This window comes from Vitis riparia, chromosome 10 (assembly GCF_004353265.1).
Source record: "Vitis riparia cultivar Riparia Gloire de Montpellier isolate 1030 chromosome 10, EGFV_Vit.rip_1.0, whole genome shotgun sequence".
NCBI lineage: Eukaryota > Viridiplantae > Streptophyta > Magnoliopsida > Vitales > Vitaceae > Vitis > Vitis riparia.
Window position 1 is genome coordinate 13,341,288 of NC_048440.1, and position 25,920 is coordinate 13,367,207.

Genomic DNA, 25,920 nt, shown 5'->3' on the forward strand with positions numbered 1-25,920 from the left:
CAGAGCACTAGGTTATAATCTTGTTGGGAATATGTTTTAGTTACTTTGGGGATAGATGAGTGATGCATTAGTTTAAGTTTCAGTTTCGCCTTGTATAAATTCATATTCTTCCTTATAAATCTAAATTGTCTAATTGGTTTTCTAGTGACTAATTTAGTTATACCTAATGCTTTATAGGACAACATGTCACAAAGAAGACCAACATCTTCCCAAAACAGTTAGGCTAATAATGATGTACCTCATCCACTTGAGGGTTTGCCTTCCATGAATGCAGAAGGGCTTTATAGGTATCTTGAGACTTTACCTAGTTTGGTTGAGCGTTAGGCTAGAGTTATTGAGACCCAAGCTCTTGGAGAACCCTCATCTTCTAGGGGTAGCTCATTTGATGACTTTAAGAAGTTAGGTCCTCCTTATTTTTTTAGTACTTCAGACCCAACGGAAACAAAAGCTTGGATTCTTAAGATAGAGAAATTCTTTGATGTTATAGATTGCTCTGAGGAGCAAAAGACCTCTTATGCAGCATTTATGTTAGATAAAGAAGTAGATCATTGGTGGCGTATGACCAAAAGGCTTTCAAATGATCAGAGACCTATAGTTTGGAGACAATTTAAGGAGGCATTTTACAAAAAAATACTTTCCCGATAGTGTTGGATGTTAAAAAGTAGGAGAGTTTGTTCATTTGGAACAGGGGGATATGACGGTGGCCCAATATGAAGCTAAATTTACAAAGTAGTCATGTTTTGCTCCACAATTGATTGCTACAAAGGAGGAAAAGGCATTAAAGTTTCAAGATGGATTGAAACCATATCTAAAGAACAAAATATCTATTTTGAAACTTAGTGTCTATTCAGAGGTTGTAGATAGAACACTTATAGTGGAAAAGGATAATAAGGAGCTTCAGCAGTACAAAAAACAACAAAGGAAGAAGAGTAGGAGTGATAGTGCCCATGATAACCAAGCACCAAAAATGTTTGTTTCAACTAAGAGTCAGATTAAAGGGGAAGTAGTGCAAAATTTAAATGTGACTTGTTCTATTTGTGGTAAGAAACATTGGGATAAACCTTGCTATAAAGAGTCTGGAGCTTGCTTTGGTTGTGGGAAGCATGGACATATGATTTGGGATTGTCTAGAGAATAAGAAGTTTATAATTGGGAAGCCTAAGGAGGATAATAAGGAGGATAAACAGAAACCTAGAGTCCAAGGGCGAATGTTCGCTATGACTCATCAAGATGCTCAAGCCACTTCTGATGTGGTGATAGGTACTATTCAAATTTACACTTTATTGCTAGAGTCTTGATTGACCTAAACTCAATACACTCTTTGTTTCAATATCTTTTGTTGGTTTGTTGGTTATGCTTGTTGGTAGCCTAAACTTTGATTTGATTGTTGCTATTCCTATGGGACATTCGGATAATATAATGTTTGGAGGTTGTCTTATGATGACTAGTTATATGGAGATGTTAGTTGGCTTAGTACTTCTTGACCTTTAGGATTTTGATGTGATTTTGGAGATGAATTGGTTAGTTTCTTTCTATGTTCTTATTAATTATTTTGGTAAAAGGGTGATTTCCATATTCCTGGTCAATAATAAGTTTAGTTTTAAGGGAAAACATTTGGTTAGACCGTTGTGTATGATCTTGGCTTTATGGGCTAGTTCCTTGCTTAGGAAAGGTTGTTAAGGGTTTTATGCCTATGTGGTGCGAGATGGAAAAGATACTATGTTCTATTATTGTCTGGTTGATAAAGGTCTAGTGAAACAATCTTAGTATTCGAGAGGTCACTTAGGAAGTAGATGAAGAGATAAGAGAAAACTTTTTCATTTATTTCAAGACTCATGTATGTCAAGTTTAGAGGACTAAACTTCTATTAAGAATGGGAGAATGTAATGCCCCAAACCCAATTTAGGGGTAAAATCGTAATTTAAAAATTATTAATTAATTAAAGTAATTTAATAAGGGTAAAAAAGTTTTTTCGTATTTAAAACCCCTAGATATAAATTAGATTTTTCCTATCTTCTCCATTTAGAAAACCCTTTTACATAGAGATCAAAAAGATCAGAGAGCATAGGGCTGAAGATTTGGAGGTTTAAGGTTTGAAGATCAAATTTTCAGGTAAGATTTTTAATCCTTAAATTATTATTTTATATTCATTAATTAGTTTTGAACACTTTAGATATTTTTTGGAATATCTCAATTTTGATTAGAGTTCATTTAATTAATTTCTAGGTCAAAAATATTAAAAATTTATAAACATAGTTGGATTTATTAATAGAGATCGATAAATTTTGATTACTCAAATAAATAGATCTAGGTAAAAAAAAATTATATAGTTTCAGATGTGAAAATCACATAAACTTTGTGAGTATGGAGGTTTAAAGTTTTGACTTTAGAAAAAAAAAAAAAAAGTGATGAAAGATGCGTAGGAAGGATTTGGCATGTTGAAAAAAAAAAAAGATGGCTTGCACGTTGACCTAGAAAATGAAGTAAATAGTATTGTGGTAAACAATGAGGAAGAAAAGGACGTTGATGGCTTGGAAGAGAAATAGGTTAAGGTGTTGTTGGGTATTGAAATTAATAATCATAATAATAATAATAATAATAATAATAATAAAAGAAACAATAATAATGAATGGAGTTGTCGGAAAAAAAAAAAAAAGAATTGCATGGGGTATTTGTTAAGTTTCAGTAGGAGATTTAAATAATATTAATGATAGTTTAATGCAAATAAATATTCTTAAAAGATTTAATTTAGATAAGTTAGAAAAGATAAATACATTATTATTTAGGAAGTTGAAAATAATATTGGATAGTAATGAAATTAATATGAGAAATTAATTAGGATCCCTAATACTAAATAGAATTTTTTTTTTTAAGATTGTCAAATTTATATATTTAGATAAATAATCAATAATCAATATCGTGTATGATGTTATGTTAGGTGAGGAGGAATTTCTTTAGAGTTAAATACTTCAAGATTTTGAGTACTTTTTTCAAGGTAAGAGAAATTAATGCAAATTTTTATAAAAGAAAATAATTTCTTTTTTTATATTGTATTTTGAAATGTGTAAAAATATTATTTTTATCTTTTCGCATGGATCAAATATGTGTTTTGTATGGAAAGTATATTTGAGAATCTTCTTTGTTTATGAAAAATGAATAATTTTAGAGATATGATATTTTGTTTTGCAAGTTTGACTATGACCCTAGTCAATGGGTTATAATTGTTGACATTTCTATGACCCTAGTCAACGGGTTATACTTGTTGACCTTATGACCCTAGTCATCGGGTTATAATTGTTAACCTTATGGCCCTGGTCAACGAGTTATAATTATTGACATTTGGTTTTGTTAACCTTAAATGGAACAAATTTGAAACTAGTTATTCAATTGTGAAGTCCCACCTAATTGTGCATCATTTGTTATTTGATAACTAGAGTAAAGATATTTCGAATGCATTTGATTTGGTTTTGATGAGAAATTTTTTTGAAATGGATATGAGAAAGTTTTGTTGAAAAGTTTGAATGTATTAGTATTTTGAACTCAAAAGTTTTTTATGAAAATAAGTACATGTTATATCTCCTATTTGCAAGCATGATTGAAAATGTTTGATCCATGAATATTCGAAATTTCCCAAATTCCATCATTAAGACAACCTATATTCATAAATTTTCAATACCATGCTCTAAAAAATCTACATGTTAAAGGGTTTTCTAATAGAGAAGATAAGAAAAATCTAATTTATACTCGGGGCTTTTAAGAGCAAAAAAACTTTTCTATCCTTGATAAATTAATTTATTTAATTCTTTCATTTTATTTATTCTAAATTACAATTTTACCCCAAAAATTAATTTGGGGTGTTACACTTGAAGTGTAGCTTGCATCTTGTTCTCAAAAGAAGTGTCTTCCATGGTAATTTCGACACTACATGAGAATGAAAGTTGTCAAATGACAGAAGATGTTGAAGACTTCAATTTTTATATTACTATTGAGCTTCCATTTTTATATTACTATTGAGCTTGTATTGACTTATACATTAAAGATGAATAGTTTCACATATGACAAAACACCTTATTTTGGTTTAAAGAAAGAAAAAGAGGAGAGCATATGGAGGAAAACTTTCTACTTGAGCTTAGTGCTTAGAGCTTCTGGAAAGGCTTCAGAACACGTCTATGGTACATTCCAAGAGCCCATGTCGGGAAAATGTTTCTATAGCTCGCATAGTGTAGCATACAGTTATTCATGTAGACTCTAGTGATTTCCTGTGATCATTATTTCAAGGTTAGATGCATCCAAATACAAAGAAGGAAATAATGCCGGTGAAAACAGTTTTGATCAGTTAATAACTTATAACCAACCAAGATCTTAGTGAGAATTACCTCTTGAGGGAAATCCCCACTGTCCAATTGTGAGTTAATCAGTAGCTTAGCTGCTTTGTGCAGAGGGGTTGGATCTCTCTCGACCTAGTTTAGAAGAAACAATGAAAAATTTTAGTTCTTGCAAATTATTTAGGGAAATTTGGAATTTCTATCAAATTATATTTCAATTTCGTTAGCATTTATCAAAAGCGACCATTAAACAAATCAAATTTGCTGTCCGGCTTCAATTAGACCCATCAAACACCATGCGGTCTGTACCAAATTTGTGCGATCCCCCTCTAAGTGTACATACACCTGTACAATGAAGATTGAACTGAACAGTAAAAACTCCAACTCATATTTTCCAAGCAATGACATTGAGTTAGAATGAGAATTACCATATCTGGGCACGAAAGCAAAAAGTCGACACCTTTACGAACGGTTTTGCTGTTTGAGTAGGTTTTCCCAACAGCAGCTAACCCTGATAATGCAAACCATGCAGCATAGGTGAAGCAAACTCCCCAGCCACCATACCTGCCAATATTGTTTCACATGAGAATTTTTACTTCAAACTCAGAACCATCATCCATTTCCATCTCCTCAACTAAGTAGCCAAAATCGAAAGAGATGCATACCAAGATCCATTTGACCTCTGTACATTCTCGACATAACGGGTTGCTTTTTCTATGAAGTTGTCTACTTCTTTCCTTCTATGATTAGGATACAATTTCTTGAACAATAGGAGAGTTTGGATAGCTGATGATGTGCATTCCACATACCTAAACCGCCGAATAGGTAACATTAATGTGTATATGATGTGAAAGTGGACATGGAAATGGACATGGACACGGACATAGAAATGGAAATGAATTAGATGAATAACAACTTACTCATGCTCGGTGACTATGTTGGCGAAAAGTTCTGAAGGATTCAACTTCTGAGAAATAAAAGAAAGTGAATCAAAACCAAGAATCTGTTAGTCGTAGACTCAACTGCATTCACTGAGGCCTCAAAACTTTGGTAACAACTACATCCATTTGTGATTGAAAGAAATTACCTCCAACCATTCTTCGGCTCCTGCTGGCTCCCAAACAGCCAGACCACCAGTTTTGCCCTTTGGAAAATTACAAAAAAGGGGGCCATGGTTTGAGACTTTGTGAATTTACAAAATATGAATATTAATCTGGCAGCAATTTTGAGTGTCACAAGTGAAGCAAAATATCTGTACGTACTTGCAAGGAGAAAAGGAAATTGACGGCATCAAATAAGCATTGAGGTTCGGCCTTTTCCCCGACAAGTTCTTTTGGAAATTGTGATAATAACAACAAGACCTATGGGAAAAAAGATGGGATATGCAGTATATAATCGGAATAAAGCTATATATCCTACCCTCAACGCTTCGGATGTGCAGTCAGAGACTTGCCAACCATGATCGCGATCAGAGAAAGTCCAGGCTCCTTTTGAAAAGTGACGATACCTACTCCGGTAGTCACCTGATGGATTTTCTTGACACTGCAATTTAAATTTGGCATTATAAAGGTTGTAAGCTTAATGAAGATACAGAGCATGGTAGTGGTAGAGGTTTTGGGAATGAATAGGTAAGAAACCTGTGATAATTTTACGCAGTCGTGACCTTTCTTGAGAGTAGTCCCGTATTCTTCAACCATACCACTTTCCAGGATGGCTTGAATGCAAAGAGAAGTGTCCCATAGCTGACTCCCAAAACTCTGCAATTACAGCAACAAGTCAGCATTATGGATGGTGAATTTGGAGGTGATAATCGAGTAGAGCCAAAATGGTTGGGTGTTGTAACAAACCTGCACTTTCATTCCATCCTCTGCCATCCATAAGTAGTCAGGAATTCGGGCAAGGCGATGCTTGAAAGCATCTGAATTTGAGTCTGGATTCTCTGCCCAAACAGCCATCATGTGGAAAGCCTGCAGAAATTGATGTTGTGGCAATATAAGATCAATGTCTAAACCTTCAATTATTTGACCCCAATGCATTCCATCATTCCTTCTAATCTATTCCCCTCTCCTCTCACACTCTTACTTACCTTCTCCACACACCCAGGAGTTATATAACTACTGTTCTCATCTTCCCAGTGAATGATATCAATTGCTTTCTTTACAGCCCTCTCTCTAATTTTGGAGACAGGCCAATGTTTCAGAATCGGCTCACCAAAGTGATAAAGCCCACCCCAAAGCACATCTTGTATGAGGGAATGGGGGTAGTAGTAATCCTCCTGTATCCGTTCAATATTTTAGTACAAGGTTAATGGGGGTGGGGATGGATTTAATATGCCCCCTTTCACAAAAAAATTGCACTAAAAATATACAGAGAGTCTCATTATAAAACCAAAACTAGCAACTGCAAAATCCCAAACTACTTTCTCTACAATCAACCAACCTTTGCACATAAAAGCCGCGTTTTAGCCCAATTGATTTCATGGTATGGTTCAGTGTGCATTTCTTCCCTCAGTTGTAGAACCAGATCAGTAATGGGTGCCTGAAATCTTGTGCCATATAAATACGACATAGGCATGTAAATTGTTCGACAGTAGCACCACATTTTATCTGCAACACAAACATTACCATAGAAAACAAGTTCATAAAATAAAACCATGAAGCCTAATTGAGATCAAAATACTAAATATACAAGTACTGCATATTGCTTACCTGGATGCATGGGCAAAAATGAAGGGAAAAGCCAGAACTCTGGTGGCAAAGGGTTGCAGCCAGACCACTCATACAGTCCAAACACCTTAAAACAAACAAAAACCAATTAAGCCAATAGCAATGGAAAATCTTTCTTCCAAACCAATAGAAGATCACCAACTTATGAACTCACCGAGAGATAGCACTTCCCCCAAGATGGTGAATAGGTTGCACCACCGCGATCGAGAATCCATTTCCTTCCTGCTGCCACAGCCTTGTCATCAGGTCCTACTCCTAGTATACACATGGAGATGTAGTTGAGGGTTGTTCCAAGCATTGTGCTATGCCCCTCAATATGGAATCCCCACCCACCATCTTCATTCTAATCATCCAACACATTCCATTACTATTCCAAATAGGAGATGAACATATTGTGAGCCATTTAAAGATGATGAGATGAGTTTGATTAGTACTTGATGGTTAGTAATGTAGCGAAGAAGCTCCACTTTGTGTTCCGAGGTTAGGGCTATATTCAGGTTCCAGTAAAGTATAGCACCATGATCTGCACATCAATTTGAAATAACACTTTTAAGAGTTAGTTAATTCAGAAATTAAATTCAATAATCATTTTTTCTCTCTTCAAAAAAAGGGTACTTAGAAAACATACCAAAGGAGGTGTGAAAAACAAAGGACCAGCGTTCTCAGTAGGCCAGTGACCATCCTTGGCCTGGATGGCTCTATTCAGCCTCACAGATTTCCTTACTGCAGTTGTCACTGCTTCACATGTTACGTCTTCATTTTCTCCCAGCCTCACTGGTGGTATGCTCAAATCTATTTGGTTTTCCTTGATAAGCTGTGATTTTTAAATTAGACATCGGAATGGAGGGATTATGTTGTCAGAATTCAAACTTCCTTGCGAAATTGAAAATGATTTTTCATAAGTAATTTATTTGTAACAAATGCAAACGATTTTTATTTTTTATTTTTGTATCATTTTCAATTCAAGCAAGTTAAAAAAAAAAAAACAAAAATAAAAAAAATGCGACACAAGATTTCAAGCACCCAAGAAAACAGTTTTCGGTTTTTTAGAACAAAAAATCAAGAAAATACGTCTGTAAATCAAAAACTATTTTCTATTTTCTACTTTCAAATAACATATTTTACTCGTTTTCTACTATTTTCACTTATTATCTAAGGGTTATTTTAAAAAATAATTATACAAACATGTAGAATAATGAAAAATAAAACAATTAACATAAAAATTGTTTTTAAAACGTATTTAAAAAATATTAAAAACAAGTTACAAATATTTTAGATTTTTAAATAAACCTTTATTTTATAAAACATTAAAGAATAGTTTTAAAAAAACTATTTTCAAAAATTATTTTACAGAACTGTTTTTACTAACAATTTTTTGTTTATCGGAGCAAAAAATAGAGAAAAAAAGGAAAAATGCTTGGTAAACAGAAAACTGTTTTTAATTTTTTATTTTTATAAAAAACTTGTAAGATAACATCTTTTTGTTTTGTAAGAGTTATTTTAAAAATTAATTATATAAACATGTAGAATAATTAAAAATAAAGTACTAAATATAAAATTATTTTTAAATATATTTAAAAGTATTAAAAATAGATTAAAAATATTTCAAGTTACCAAATAGACTTTTGTACTACAAAGCATTATAGAATGGCTTTTAAAAATTGTCTCTCATAACTATTTTCGAAATTAGTTACCAAATAAGGCTTAATGTCTTACCATTTTTGAAAATTAACTAATCAGAGATACTACATACGCTTTCACTTTTATTACATTTTTTATTATATACATTCCCGGCAAGTAAAATTATATTTACTAAAAAGTGATTAGTTGTATTAAATATATATAAAAAAAATAGCATTTTACATTTACTAAATTTTCACTTTACAAGGTGGCAAAGATGACAAAGGTTTTGGCCTTTTTTTAAAAAAAAAGAAATATAGATATTTGCTTTTCGGCAACTAAATATATGTCCTGATCATGAAATTTCCAATATGAGGAGGAGCTTAGTTGTTAGTTACAAAAAGTGTGGTTTGGCCATATCACTGTCCTAAAACTGAAATATCTTTTTCCTTGGGTACTGGTGCCCAAAGGCAAGTACGGTCCTCTCACACCCACCCCTTGCTGCATCATCCCATCTAACTGGAAACTCAGTGAATTTAGGCCAAGACCCAGAACAAATTTTAGTTGAAAACCCATATATATATATATATATATATATATATGTATGTACATATTTCCATGAAGGCCCTTTAATTAATATTAAATTTTATTGTGATCACTTCATCAACCTCAGAAGCAAAATACCATGCTGGAAGAGAGTAGAGGAAAATTTTTAATCCAAAGGTATCATCATGAATAAAAGAGCATATACCTGCATCCTCATTAGGAGATCCCCATTAGGTTTGTAGCGAAACCGATTCTTTGTGAAATTTTCCTGGACTTTCCTGACCTCTTCTCGCTCTTCTGGGGTCCCAGCTTCAGGGTCGAACTCCCAGATCTGCCTGCCAACAAAGTTGTTGAGGCTGTACAGCCATGGACCATGCCCTTCTGCAACTTTGAGCTTCCACATACTGCATATTTGTTTATATATATAAACATCCGAAATCACTTCAGTTCATGCAGTACCATTATTAACCATCAAGCATAGAAATATCGAGATCATTGTTTTCCATAATTTAAAACAAGACCAACTCCAATTTCACAGAGAAGACATGAAGAAAATTGCAGAAGCAGAAGAGCAAATGGAAGGAGGAGGGACAAAACTGGTTTTTCCAGGTTAAAAGAAAAAAAGAAAAAGAAAAAAGAAGGAAGCCTGCATGTTATAATTCAAAAACAAACCTACCCAGAAAGTTAGTTTTTGCATAGAATTCTAAAGAAGCGATATATATACATAATCATTTTGATAGAAAAAGAGATAACTTTACAAAGTATGAACCTGAACTTTGTCGGTGGAAGATGAATGCGAAGAGAGGTTCAGAAGGAAGCCTGAACCATGGACCATGCCCTTCTGCAATTTTGAGCTTCCACATACTGCATATTTGTTTATATATATAAACATCCTCATCACTTCAGCTCATGCATAACATTATTATCCATTAACCATATACTATCAAGTATAGAAATATCGAGATCATTGTTTCCCATAGTTTAAAACAAGACCAACTCCAATTTTACAGAGAAGACATGCAGACAATTGCAGAAGCAGAAGAAATACGGAAGGAGATGGAATAAAACTGATTTTTCCAGGTTAAAAAAAAAAAAAAAAAAAGAAGCCTGCATGTTATAATTCAAAAACAAACCTACCCAGAAAGTTAGTTTTTGCATAGAATTCTAAAGAAGCGATATATATATATATATATATATATCATTTTGATAGAAAAAAAAAAGAAGAAAATTTTACAAAGTACGAACCTGAACTTTGTCTGTGCAAGATGCAGGCGAAGAGAGGTTGAGGAGTTGATGAGAAGCGAGAGAGGTGGTCACTCCTTTATATAGACTCCCAATGAGCAAAGGGAAGGACGTGGCTGAAGATAGTAATTGATAATAAAAATAATTGTAAAATGTTTAATTGTTTTTGGAGAGCATAGTAGCAGTACTACTCAGGAAATACTCGAGGGAGGGGCCAATTTCTGACTCACAAAAATAATTTGTCCATAAATCTATGTAAAATAAAAAAAAAAAAATAGAATAAAGAAAAAGAGGACAAGCTTTATGTGTGATTTTTCACGTGATTTTCGACCAAAACTTTTGTTCCAATAGAAATTTTATTAGAATTATAAAATATTTATAATAGAATCTAAAAAAAACAAAAAAAAAAAAAATTGAATTGAGAGGAGAGGTAAGCTAGGGTCGGTCTCGGCGTGCATCAAAGTCTTGGGTTGTGAGCCTAGGGTTAAAAGGAGGAGGCAATTCTTGACCCATCCTGACCATTGTCTGCGGTACAACTCTGTATTTTGCAAAGCTGAAAGTCAGGTTAAAATGGACCTTGGAGGGCATGTGACAATGTTTTCAATATTAAAAACGTTCCTAAAAAAAACAAGTTTTTGGAGTTTTACCTTTGTAGAACGGGTTATGTGATTTTTACTTGCTGTAGTGAAACAAAATTGAGGATCCTTCCTTGAATATTCTAACTCTAATTTTTTTTAATATTTTAATTTTTAAAACAGTTTTTAAAATGATTAAAGATTTCTTATATTTTATATAAAAAATATTTAAGTTGTTTGTGTTTTTAATATTTTATTTTTATTAATTATTAAGTTGTTTTGTTTTTTATATGCTAGAAATTAACATCTCAATGTATTAAGAAAAATAATTTTTAAATTACTTCTTATCTCTCAAAAAAAATAATTTAACATATTTCTAAAAAATTTAAGATAATAAAAATTATTTTAAAAGTTGTTGAAGTTAAAGTGGTGAAAAAGATCAGAAATAGGTGGTGGTCTATAAAAAGGTTGATAGAAGAACAAAACGATAAAGACAGGAATATTTATTATGATAACAAGAATTGAGGGTTGAGATTTTTTAATGGATTTAAAAATGTTAATTTTTCTATATAGAAAAAGTTAAGTATTTTGCATTTTGTGATTCAATTAAAAATATTAAAAAAAATAAGTAATAAGTAATAAGTTAAATAAAAAGTTAAAAACAAATACCCTCTTACTAATAAGTTTTAAAAAATAAACACTCTCTTAAATTATTTCCTCCTCAATTCTTAATCAACAATCAAATAAAAGACAATTATAATTTTTTTTTTCTTCCTTTTCCCTTTCCTCTTTTTTTCTTTTTGTTTTATTTTTTTTATTTTTTTTATTTTAAACTTTTTAACAACCAAACATAGTTGTAGTCCATTAATCCTTAAGTGCACTTAATTACTACTTCAAGAAATTCAACTAGGTCTTTTTCAATTTCATTTTTGGTATGATGAATACTCTTGACTTAATTTTCCATTATGAGGCCATCCCTGGAAGTCAAGATACTTTCCTTAAACAAATTCAAAGCAATCAATATTGACAAATCACTCTAAATTGTTTTTATTTTTATTTGAAAAAAAAAACTGTTATAACCATATTTTTGTTGGGATTTGAGTTTCTTTGTCAAGAAACATTTTTCCATGGCTATCACCCAAATAATGACAAAACTTATCTTGTTAGTGTCTCTTTCACCATTAGAAAGTCTGCTCAAGATGAGATTAGAGGTGATGGAATGGAAAGATGTTACTCTTATAGATGTTCCCCTTCTGTGAAGTGCCTATTTATGCAAAGTTGGTGGATTTTGTTCAAGTCAATTGTAATTTCTAATGAGAATAATGCAACATCAACAAAATTCCCATACCTTTATTGATCGCCTCTTTGTATTTAGTGTCTTTATTCATCAAATACATATTTTTTGGGTCTTTTTTGTAATATGTGAAACTGAAAGGTTGTTGTATGACTTTACTTTTGGGTCAATTTCAGTGGTGGGTTGTAATTAATGTTGTTGGTGTAGGGGATTAATTTGGAAGGATATTCACTACCCAATTTATATGCGATAGATACTCAATTTAAATGCGAATATATATATATATATATTATATATATATATATATATATATATTTTAAGTTGTTTTCCTCTATAGAATGAATTTAATAGTAAATTTAGAAAGTGTTTTTAGTTTTTTTAATACTAGAAAGATAAAAAAATTTAGGTGTTATAACAATTATAAACACTTACTAGAATTACTATCACACGCATGCTTACTTTCAAATTTTAAATAGTTTTTTTTTTTAGTAATTTATTACTTGTTTCTTAAATTTTGTATTGAATGATAAAAAATATTAAAATATTTATTTATTTTTAATGATAAAATTAATTAATTAGTTTTTCTTTAATTCTTAACACTTAGTAGAAATGAAATATTAAGAAAACAAACAATGTGATGCTTAATATTATTAAGTACTATTTATGTAACGCCCCAAACCCAATTTAGGGGTAAAATTGTAATTTAAAAATTATTAATTAATTAAAGTAATTTAATAAGGGTAAAAATGTCTTTTCTTATTTAAAACCCCTAGATATAAATTAGATTTTTCCTATCTTCTCCATTCAGAAAACCCTTTTACACATAGATCAGAAAGATTAGAGAGCATAGAGCTAAAGATTTGGAGGTTTAGGGTTTAAAAATCAAATTTTCAGGTAAGATTTTTAATCCTTCAATTAATATTTTATATTCGTTAATTAGTTTTGAACACTTTAGATATTTTTTGGAATATCTCAATTTTGATTAGAGTTCGTTTAATTAATTTTTAGGTCAAAAATATTAAAAATTTATGACCATAGTTTGATTTATTAATGAAGATTGATAAATTTTTATTACTCAAATTAATAGATCTAGATAAAAAAAAAATTATTCGGACGTGAAAATTACATAAAATTTGTGAGTATGGAGGTTAAAAGTTTTGACTTTAGAAAAAAAAATGATGAAAGATTCATAGGAAGGATTTGACATGTTGAAAAAAAAAATGGCCTGCATGTTGACCTAGAAAAGGAAGTAAATATTATTGTGGTAAACAATGAGGAAGAAAAGGACATTGATGGCTTGGAAGAGAAATAGGTTAAGGTGTTGTTGGGTATTAAAATTAATAATAATAATAATAATAATAATAATAATAATAATAATAATAATAATAATAATAAAAGAAACAATAATAATGAATGGAGTTGGGGTGGAGTTGTTGGAAAAAAAAAAAAAAAAAAGAATTGCATGGGGTATTTGTTAAGTTTTAGTAGGAGATTTAAATAATATTAATGATAGTTTAATGCAAATAAATATTCTTAAAAGATTTAATTTAGATAAGTTAGAAAAGATAAATAAACTATTGTTTAGGAAGTTGAAAATAATATTGTATGGTAATAATATTAATATGAGAAATTAATTAGGATCCCTAATACTAAATAAAATATTTTTTTAAGATTGTCAAATTTATATATTTAGATAAATAATCAATAATCAATATTGTGTATGATGTTATGTTAGATGAGGAGAAATTTCTTCAGAGTTAAATACTTCAAGATTTTGAGTGCTTTTTTCAAGGTAAGAGAAATTAATGCAGATTTTTATAAAAAAAAAAAAAAAATTTCTTTTTATATTGTATTTTGAAATGTGTAAAAATATTATTTTTATTTTTTCGCATGGATCAAATGTGTGTTTTGTATGGAAAGTATATTTGAGAATCTTCTTTGTTTATGAAAAATGAAATTTTTTGGAGATATGATATTTTGTTTTGCAAGTTTGAATTAATGAAATAAAGTGTTCGACTCTGGTTCCTATGACCCTAGTCAACGGGTTATAATTGTTGACCTTATGACCCTAGTCAATGGGTTATAATTGTTGATATTTGGTTTTGTTCACCTTAAATGGAACAAATTTGAAACTAGTTACTCAATTGTGAAGTCCCACCTAATTGGGCACCATTTGTTATTTGATAACCAAAGTAAAGATATTTTGAATGCATTTGATTTGGTTTTGATGAGAAATTTTTTTGAAATTAATATGAGAAAGTTCTGTTGAAAAGTTTGAATGTATTAGTATTTTGAACTCAAAAGTTTTTTATGAAAATAAGTATATGTTATATCTCTTATTTACAAGCATGATTAAAAATGTTTGATCTATGAAACTTTATTGATGTTCCTTATTGAGATTTAAGCTCATGCCCCTTCGTTGATAATTTTTCAAGTACTCTCAATTCGGGCGAGGAGTGATGGCTAGGTTGGGGAATTTTCCTTTATTAGGATTTTGGTTCAAACTTTATTTTGCACATTTTTTAGATATTAAAATTTAATTTCCGTTTAAATTATTTGAATTTGGAGTTATTTGGACAATAACACTTTGGTTGATGTGTTAGTTTTTAAAGTTGAGAATTGAGGATCATATAATTATTTATTTTACTACTCTGAACAGGAAATTGGTAATTGGAAATTTCCAGTTACAAGATAAATATTGTGTTATTTTCACTTTGAGCCTTTAGGTTTGAGGTGTGAAATGACCGTCATGCCCTTAGAGTAGGTTTTGGGGCGTGACACAGTGGTATCAGAGCACTAGGTTATGATCTTGTTGGGAACATGTTTTAGTTTACTTTGAGGATAGATGAGTAACGCATTAGTTTAAGTTTCAGTTTCGTCTTGTATAAATTCATATTCTTCCTTATGAATCTAAATTGTCTAATTGGTTTTCTAGTGACTAATTTAGTTATACGTAATGCTTTATAGGACAACATACCACTAAGAAGACTAGCATCTTCCCAAAACAATCAGGCTCATAATGATGACTTTAAGAAGTTAGGTCCTCCTTATTTTTCTGGTACTTCAGACCCAACGGAAGCAGAAGCTTGGATTCTTAAGATAGAGAAATTCTTTGATGTTATAGATTGCTCTGAGGAGCAAAAGGCCTCTTATGCAGCATTTATGTTAGATAAAGAAACAAATCATTGGTGGCGTATGACCAAAAGGCTTTTAGAGGATCAGAAACCTATAATTTGGAGACAGTTTAAGGAGGCATTTTATAAAAAATACTTTCCCGATAGTGTTAGACGACAAAAAGTAGGAGAGTTTGTTTGTTTGGAATAGGGGGATATGACAGTGGCCTAGTATGAAGCTAAATTTACCAAGTTGTCACATTTTGCTCCACAAGTGATTGCTACAGAGGAGGAAAAGACATTAAAGTTTCAGGATGGATTGAAATCCTATCTGAAGAACAAAATATCTATTTTGAAGCTTAGTGTCTATTCAGAGGTTGTAGAGGTTGTAGATAGAGCCCTTATAGCGGAAAATGATAATAAGGAGCGTCAGTAGTACAGAGAGCAACAAAGGAGAAGGAGTAGGAGTGATAGTGTCTATGATAACCAAGCACCAAAAATGTTTGTTTCAACTAAGATTCAGATTAAAGGGGAAGTAGTGCAAAATTTAGATGTGACTTGTTTTATTTGTGGTAAGAAACATTGGGGTAAACCTTGGTATAAAGAGTCCGGAGCTTGCTTTGGTTGTGGGAAGCATGGACATATGATTCAGAATTGTCCAGAAAATAAGAAGTTTATCATTGGGAAGCCAAATGAGGAGAATAAGGAGGATAAACAGAAACCTAGAGTCCAAGGGCGGATGTTTGCTATGACTCATCAAGATGCTCAAGCCACTTTTGATGTGGCGATAGGTACTATTTGAATTTACACTTTATTGCTAGAGTCTTGATTGACCTAAACTCAACTCACTCTTTGTTTCAATATCTTTTATTGGTTTGTTGGGTATGCTTGTTGGTAGCCTAAACTTTGATTTGATTGTTGCTATTCCTATGGGACATTCATATAATATAATGTTTAGAGGTTGTCTTTTGATGACTAGTTATACGGAGATGTTAGTTGACTTAGTACTTCTTGACCTTTAGGATTTTGATGTGATTTTGGAGATGGATTGGTTAGTTTCTTTTTATGTCCCTATTAATTATTTTGGTAAAAGGGTGATTTACATATTCCTGATCAATATAAGTTTAGTTTTAAGGGAAAGCATGTGGTTAGACCATTGTGTATGATCTTGGCTTTATGGGGTAGTTCATTGCTTAGGAAAGGTTGTTAAGGGTTTTATGCTTATGTGGTGCGAGATGGAAAAAAAAAACTATGTTATATTATTATCCGATTGATAAAGGTCTAGTGAAGCAATCTTAGTATTCGAGAGGTTACTTAGGAAGTAGATGAAGAGATAAGAGAAAAACATTTTTATTTATTTCAAGACTCATGTATGTCGAGTTTAGAGGACTAAACTTCTGTTAAGGAGGGGAAAATGTAATGCCCCAAATCCAATTTAGGGATAAAATCATAATTTACAAATTATTATTTAATTAAAGTAATTTAATAAGGGTAAAAAGGTCTTTTCGTATTTAAACCCCTTAGATATAAATTAGATTTTTCCTATCTTCTCTATTCTGAAAACCCTTTTGCACAGAAATTAGAAAGATCAGAGAGCATAGGGCTGAAGATTTGAGGTTTAGGGTTTGAAGATCAAATTTTCAAGTAAGATTTTTAATCCTAAAATTAATATTTTATATTCATTAATTAATTTTGAACACTTTAGATATTCTTTTCTCAATTTTGATTAGAGTTCGTTTAATTAATTTCTAGGTCAAAAATATTAGAAATTCATGAATATAGTTTGATTTATTAATGGAGATCGATAAATTTGGATTACTCAAATGAATATATCTAGATAAAAAAATTATATAGTTTCGGATGTGAAAATTACATAAAATTTGTGAGTATGGAGGTTAAAAGTTTTGACTTTAGAAAAAAAAAATGAAAGATACGTAGGAAAGATTTGGCATGTTGAAAAAAAACAAAAAAGGTCTACATATTGACCTAGAAAATGAAGTAAATAGTATTGTTGTAAAGAATGAGGAAGAAACGGACGTTGATGGCTTGGAAGAGAAATAGGTTAAGGTGTTGTTGGGTATTGAAATTAATAATAATAATAATAATAATAATAAGGTGTTGTTGTGGCTTGGAAGAGTAATAATAATAATAATAATAATAATAATAATAATAATAATACTAAAAGAAACAATAAAAATGAATGGAGTTGGGGTATTTGTTAAGTTTTAGTAGAAGATTTAAAGAATATTAATGATAGTTTAAGGAAAATAAATATTATTAAAAGATTTAATTTAGATAAGTTAGAAAAGAGAAATAAATTACTGTTTAGGAAGTTGAAAATAATATTGGATAGTAATTATATTAATATGAGAAATTAATAAGGATCCCTAATACTAAATAGAATATTTTTTTAAGATTTTCAAATTTATATATTTAGATAAATAATCAATAATCAATATTGTGTATGATGTTATGTTAGGTAAGGAGGAATTTCTTTAGAGTTAAATATTTCAAGATTTTGAGTGCTTTTTTCAAGGTAAGAGAAATTAATGCAAATTTTTAAAAAAGAAAATAATTTCCTTTTTTATATTGTATTTTGAAATGTGTAAAAATTTTATTTTTATCTTTTCGCATGGATCAAATATGTGTTTTGTATGGAAAGTATATTTGAGAATCTTCTTTGTTTATGAAAAATGAAAATTTTTGGAGATATGATATTTTGTTTTGCAAGTTTGAATTAATGAAATAAAGTGTTCGACTCTGGTTCATATGACCCTAGTCAATGGGTTATAATTGTTGACCTTATGACCCTAGTCAACAGGTTATAATAGTTGACCTTATGACCTTAGTCAATGAGTTATAATTGTTGACATTTAGTTTTGTTCACCTTAAATGGAATAAATTTAAAACTAGTTACTCAATTGTGAAGTCCCACCTAATTGGGTACCATTTGTTATTTGATAATCAGAGTAAAGATATTTTGAATGGATTTGCTTTGGTTTTGATGATAAATTGTTTTGAAATGGATATTAGAAATTGAAAAGTTTGAATGTATTAGTATTTTAAACTCAAAGGTTTTTTTTATGAAAATAAGTATATGTTATATCTCCTACTTGCAAGTATGATTGAAAATGTTTTATCCATGAAACTGTATTGATGTTCCTTATTGAGATTTAAGCTCATGCCCCTTTGTTGATAATTTTTCAAGTACTCTCAATTTGGACAAGGGGTGATGGCTAGGCTAGAGAATTTTCCTTTATTAGGATTTTGGTTCAAACTTTATTTTGGACATTGTTTAGATGTTAAAATTTAATTTTCGTTTAAATTATTGGAATTTTGGACAATAACACTCTGGTTGGTGTGTTAGTTTTTAAAGTTGAGAATTGAGGATCATATAATTTATTTATTTTACTACTCTGAACAGGAAATTGATAATTGGAAATTTCCAATTGCAAGATGAATATTGTGTTATTTCCACTTTGAGCCTTTAGGTTTGAGGTGTGAAATGACCGTCATGCCTTAGAGTGGGTTTTGGGGGGCGTGATAATTCAGTTTTAAGTTCTATCTAGAATGAAGTAAAAAAAAAACAAATACCACTTAATTAGTGTTTGATAAATCAACTTAGTATGATTTAATATGTTAATTTAAGTTATTAAATAGATTAGATATATTTAATAAAATAATTTGCTATCATAACTTAAAATATTAAGTCCAAATAAATAACTTATTCTTAATTTTAAATCTTTTTTACTTTGTTTGCATACATCTAATAATAATATATTTTACAACCATAGTTCCATATCCAAAAATTATTTTTTATAGTAAATATTTTGTGGTTATATTAACTATTTACAATATTTTAACTATGAATGTTTAATAAATAATGAGAATAAATATCAATTAAAATCAAATTAAATTATTAAATAATAAATAAAAAACTACTTATTAAGAAACCTTGTTTTAAGTGACAAAAAAACAAAGGTGAGTAAGATGTTGATAGCCAACCAACTCTTTTAGCGATTAAACTTGATCTTCAACTTTTACAAGGCTTCTACAATTTGAGTAAGAAACATCAATTTTTTTCTTTTTCTTTTTTTCCCTAAAAAATATCAATCACCATCTAGAAAATGAAGTCCTCAAAATAGGGGTTTTCACAAAGGTGAGTAAGACATTAATAGCTAACCAACTCTTTTAGCCATTAAACTTGAACATCTTTTCATTTTATTTTCTCTATGTGAGATCTTCAACTTTTATAAGGCTTTTGCAATTTGAGTAAGAAATATCAATTCTTTTCTGTTTTTTTTCCTCGAAAATATCAATTGTCATCTATAAATGGAGTCATCAGAATGAGGGTTTTCACAAATGTGAGTAAGACATTAGTAGCCAACCAACTCTTCTAGTCATTAAACTTGAACATCTTTTCATTTTATTTTCTCTACATGGAATGTTCAACTCTTACAAGGCTTCTGCAATTTGAGTAAGAAACATCAATTCTTTTCTTTTTCTTTTTTTTTTTCCATCAAAAGTATCAACTACCATCTAGAAAATGGAGTCATCAGAATGAGGGTTTTCACAAATGTGAGTAAGACATTAATAGCCAACCAACTCTTGTAGTCATTAAATTTGAACATCTTTTCATTTTATTTTCTCTTCGTGGAATCTTCAACTTTTACAAGTCTTCTACTATTGGGAAGATAAAGGGAGAGATCTAGAGTATTCACCTATCAAGGTTAAAAGATTCATCCATAATAATAACCATCACTCAATAATAATAACCACCCTCAACAATAATAACAACCCAATAAGAATCAAGAATGATAATCAATAACATTTAACCAAAAAAGAGGACACCAAATATAACATGGAAAAACCCTCCAAATGGAGATAAAAAAACCATGGAGAAAATTTCTTCCACTTCAATAAATGGGGATATAATAATTAAGTCCTTAGATTTCTTCACCTTGAAAACTTATATAAATATCTCAATGCTTAAGGTGGTAATCCATCACCCTAGGAAAAATAAACAGAAAGAAATTAGGGAGAAAACATAACACAAGGACTTCCTCAAAAGGTTGATGAAAAAACCTATAATTTCACCTTAAGCCCCAGAACAATGCCCAGAAAACAACCCTAATTTCCTTTCATTTTCTCAATCAAATCTCCATTCTCTCATAATACCAAAAACCTAATGTTATATATATATATATATATATATATATATATATATATATATATATATATATATATATATGTATATATATATATATATATATATAGATTTGAGCTTAGGGAATACCTAAATTTAAAATAGCCTAACACATGGGCTCATGGGCTGAACAAACTTAGCCTAACAATCTCCCCCTCCAACAAGTGAGAGAGGAATATCAATCTACAACTCCATCACATGGAGTTCAAACCTATTGTCCCAATGCATAACTGAAGCTCTGCTTGGGAACAACCTTTGTCAACATGTTTGAGGCATTCTTCTTTATGTGAATCTTCTTCAACTTAGCCGTATTTTCTTCAACCATATCCCTTAACCACTTGAACACCCATTTGTTTTCCAATGATTTTTTCCTTTAGAAAGTTGTACCAACTCATAATTTTCATTTTTCTACAAGGAATCCTTCTCATCTTGCATAGCTTCCTGAAAACTCTGTGGCTCTCCCTCATCAATTACTAACATGTACTTAGAAGAGGGATATTTAGTAGAGGGACGATGCTCTCTAGTAGACCTCCTAACCTGGGTTACCAAATCATCCTGATGAAGTGAATGCTCTTCCTGCTCATCATGCTAAATTAGCTCCTATGTAGGTATGTCACTAGCACTATCATCTCTTAGTAGCTCATCAATTTCCTCATCTTTATTTCTTGACTACTTTAATGATAGAGGAATAGGTACCAACTGAATGAAGTCATCACTTGTACCTTTAGATTGATTAGTTTTTATCAAAATCTCCCAAGGTTTGATCATCTTGGAAGACCACATCTCTACTTCTCATCAATTTCTTCTTGGTTGGATCCTACAATTTGAATCCAAACTCTTCATCACCATACACAACAAAGATAAGTAGAACTGTCTTATCATCAAGTTTGGATATCTATTTTTTGGGAACATGCACAAAAGTTTTTCACCCAAAGACTCTTAAGTGGGAATAGGAAACATTTTTTCCTATCTATGCCTTCTCTGGAATCTCAAAGTTCAATGGACTTGATGGAGATCTATTTATTAAATAGTAGGCAGTCTGAGCAGCTTCACCCCAAAATGCCTTAGACAACTTTGCAATCTTTAGTATACACCTAACCCTTTCAATGATGGTGCAATCCATCATTTTAGCCACACCATTATGTTGTGGAGTGCCAAGACTGTTTTCTCATGCTTTATACCATTCTTAATGTAATAAGTTTCAAACTCCCTTGAGGTATACTCACTTCCATTATCAGACCTAAGACACTTCAATTTTCTTCCAATCTCTCTCTTAACCATGGCATGAAATTGTAGAAAATATTGAAAGACTTCATCATTTGATCTGAGCAAATAAATCCATACCTTCTTGGTAGCATCATCAATAAAAGTGACAAAGTACTTGTTGCCTCCAAGAGTTTCCACATCCATAGGGCCACAAACATTAGAGTATACCAACTCTAACTTTTTTAACTTCTTCTTAGATCTGCTACTAAAGGAAACCCTATGTTGTTTTCTAACAAAAAAAAAAAAAATGATCACAAGAATATAAAGATTCATTTTTAACCAAGGGAATTAAGAACTTCCTTGCCAAAACTTGCAATCCTTTCTCACTCATATGCCCCGACCTTTTATGCCAGAACTCTAACAAAGTACCCTCTATAGCATATAACTCATCATTACAAACTTTCCTTTAAGTCTTATACAAAGTGAAGCATGCTTTTCCTTTTGCAACAACCAATGAGCCCTTAGTGAGCTTCTATTTGCCTTTGCCAAAGTGGTTTTCATAACCTTGCTTGTCCAGATAAGACTTGACATAAGATTAAGGCGTAAATCTGGAACATGCCTTACATCTTTCAATGTCATCTTGCACCTTGTGTTGGTTTCAAAGCAAACATCACCATCCCTACAATCTTGGAGTAACTAGAGTTTCTCATCTTGACTATGCCAAAGTCTCCAACTCTATAATTAGAAAACAACTCCAAGTGAAGAGTAGCATGGTAAGAGGTTGTAGTGTCTACAATCCACTCAACCCCTTGCTCATCTACATGCAAGTACTCATTTGAGAGCATTAAAACTTCATCATTGTTAGATATAGAGACTATGGTATTCTTGTCATCTTCTTTTTCCTGATTTGCTTATTTTGTTCCCTTTTCCAAATTCGACAATTCCTTTTCATATGTCCCTATTTTCCATAATGAAAACATTGGATTTTATCTCTGGACTGGGACTTTCTCAACAACTTGTCATGACCTTTCTATCCTTCATTCCTATTTCTTCCTCTACTTTTTGTGATGAGGGTCTGCGCATTTTCTGTTCATAAGCCTTCATTTTTGTATCTTCATTGAACAAATTTCCCTTCATAAGCTCCATAAACAATGCACCGTTCGGAATAGAGTTGCTAATGGTCACAACAAAAGTTTTCTAACTATTTGGCAGTGAACACAACAACAAAGATGCTTGCATCTCATCATTTATAACCATTTTCATAGCATCCAACTGATTAACAATACTTTGAAAAGCATTTAAGTGATTTGTCATTAGTGTTCCTTCTTTTAACTTCATGTTCACTGACTTCTTTAACAAGAAAATTTTATTCCCAGCAATTTATTTTTTCAAACACTTATTCCAATTTCTTCCAGAGATTATGGGCATTTGTTTCATTTGCCACATGGTGATGTGAAGATGTGTCAAGCCATTGCCTAATATAGGCAATTGCCTTTTTGTTCATCTTATCATATTCCAAATCAAAAATTTCTTTGGGTCTAGCTTATTCACCATCAAGAGTATCTGACAAATCTTTGATGGTGAGAAAATCTTCCATCATGGACTTCCACATAGCCCAATTTGAATTGTTAAGTTTTATTATGAAGGTTAAGTTTTCTTCTATCTATGTTCCTTTCAAGAATAAGGATTCCCACAACCAGACTCTGATACCACTTGTTGGAAAGATAAAGAGAGAGATCTAGAGTATTCATCTATCAAGGTTAAAAGATTCCTTCATAATAATAACGACCACTCAATGATTACTACTCAAAAAGTGCTCTTTTAAACACTTTTGAGTAGTATTTATTACCTTTTAATTCAATTGGCACATTAAGGACCCTTGCAAGTGTTACTAATCAGTTTTTGGCAAGTTTTGATGTTTTTGATAGCTTTTTGATCATTAAAACAAGCCAAGAATGAGGGAGAACTTGGTATAATCCATGGCACAGCAAGATTAAAGCTAAATTACATGAAGAATTCAAGTTTTGGAGAGCTTCAAAGCCTTTGCCAAATCAATTAAGTGTGCAAGGAAGAGAATCAGATAAGGAATCTAACACTGAAGAATTTTGCAACCACTTCCGAAATTTTTGCAAGACAGAAGGAAATTTCGCAACCACTTTTCACCACTTATGAAATTTCGCAACTCCTTTTAGCATTGCGAAAATTTCGCAACTCCTTTTCCTCTTGCGAAATTTTCGCAACTCCATATTTGACTTGCGAAATCTTTATGTAATCTTCAGATATTTTTGCACCGACTCCGTTAGATTTTTACCTCAAGATATTTTGTGTAATTATCTATTCTCTCTTTATAATCATCTGAAGATCTTTTAGATATTTAGGATATGTAATTGAGAGGTTAAAAATATCTTTCTTTATATATCTTAACATATCTCTTTTTGTAATATCTATCTCAGAATCACGGAAGACATTCTTGGGGATCACTTGTACATTTTTTAGTAAGAAATATACAGAGCTTTGCCCTACCTTACCTACTCACTTTGATTGTATTTTCTTTCTAGCCAAACAATCTCTGAGGATGTTTTATCAGAGGATGAGTGGCTAGGTTTTTTGTTTCTTGAACTGAAGGAAGCTAGGTAAGGGACTCGGATACAAAAGTGGGAGTTTTCCTTGTTTCAGTTTTTAATGAAGAGGAAGTTGTGACCCGGTAATGGTTTTTATATTTTTAGTTAACTTAAAATTCCTTATAATCACCTGGGCCAACACTTGGTAAGCTTTTCGGACTCAATCCATAGAGATCCCTTAGTTATCTCTTGTGAGCCTCTGGGAGGTGGTTTAAAGGTAGGATTATCTAGAATAGCCAACACTTGGTAAGCTTTTGGACTCCCTGGAGACATCCATTAGTTATCTCCTGCAAGCTTTTGAAGGGTAATCCAAGGTTAAGGATCACCTTGAATGGAAAATACTAGGTGAGAGGTACAAGCCATTGCAAGATGCATCGGTGAGAGAGATTTAGCGTTAAAACCATTAATGGGAAGCAACTATAACACACCGGTTGGGAAGATAACTATAGGTTAAATCCCCAATGCGAGGAAAGGATCCGGAATCTCCCATTTTGTATAAAGAACCCAAACCTAGTGACCTGAAACTCCAAGAAACCTTTTCTTTGTAATTAAAATCAGTTACTATTTTTGGTTAGCTTAAAACCAAACCTTTTTCAACCAAAGATTATGTTTTCTTTTAAAGCTAACTCGTAAAAGAAAAAGCACCAATCCAATTCTTTAAACTAATATCATATGTGAAATGAAAACCCATCCCTGTGGACGATCCTAAAACGACTATGCTATGCTAGCTATGTTACCCTAGTATATGGTGAATTAGGTTTATAAATTTTGTTGATAACTCTCGTCAGAGGACTAAATCAAAGGTACACCAATTAGGGACGAAAATGGCGTCGTTGCCGGGGATGGTGCCACTTTACAGTGATATAACCTTTCCAGAACACTTGTGATTTTCATCACAAGTTTGGTGATTTTTCTTTTCTTTTCCTAACTCTTTATTTGTTTCTTTTTATTTATTTATGTTTTTCATTTATCCTTTAATTAGCTTTTAGTTAACCGTAATTTTTTATTTATTTTAGAATTGTTTTTCTTTTGTTTTCTTTTTTCTTTTTTGTTTCAGATATTGCTAGTTGTGTATGCCATATTGGATATGAGATAGTAAGGGAAGACTTGTGAAAATAAAAAATCCTCACGAAATAAAGTTGGAATTGAGTGTGGAAGTCATGGAAGCTATACTTGAAGATCAACATAGCCAACATGCTCCAGAAGAGAATATCAACGCATACCATGAGGGACCGCATGCATCCACCTCGTATGAGTGCACCGTGATGTATAGTGCCACCTACAGAGCAACTAGTGATCCGACCACATATTGTTCCACTTCTACCTACTTTTCATGGGATGGAAAGTAAGAATCCCTACCAGCATATCAAGGAATTTGAAGACCTTTGTAATACTTTCCGAAAAGGAGGAGCTTCAATCGACTTGATGAGGCTTAAGTTATTTCCTT

The 25,920-nt window shown here is 31.4% G+C and overlaps 1 pseudogene; it reads right to left on the reverse strand.

The window, feature by feature from the left end:
* Positions 1–4,104: 4,104 nt before the first annotated feature.
* LOC117923541 overlaps positions 4,105–25,920 on the reverse strand; it is a 43,888-nt pseudogene continuing 22,072 nt past the window's right edge.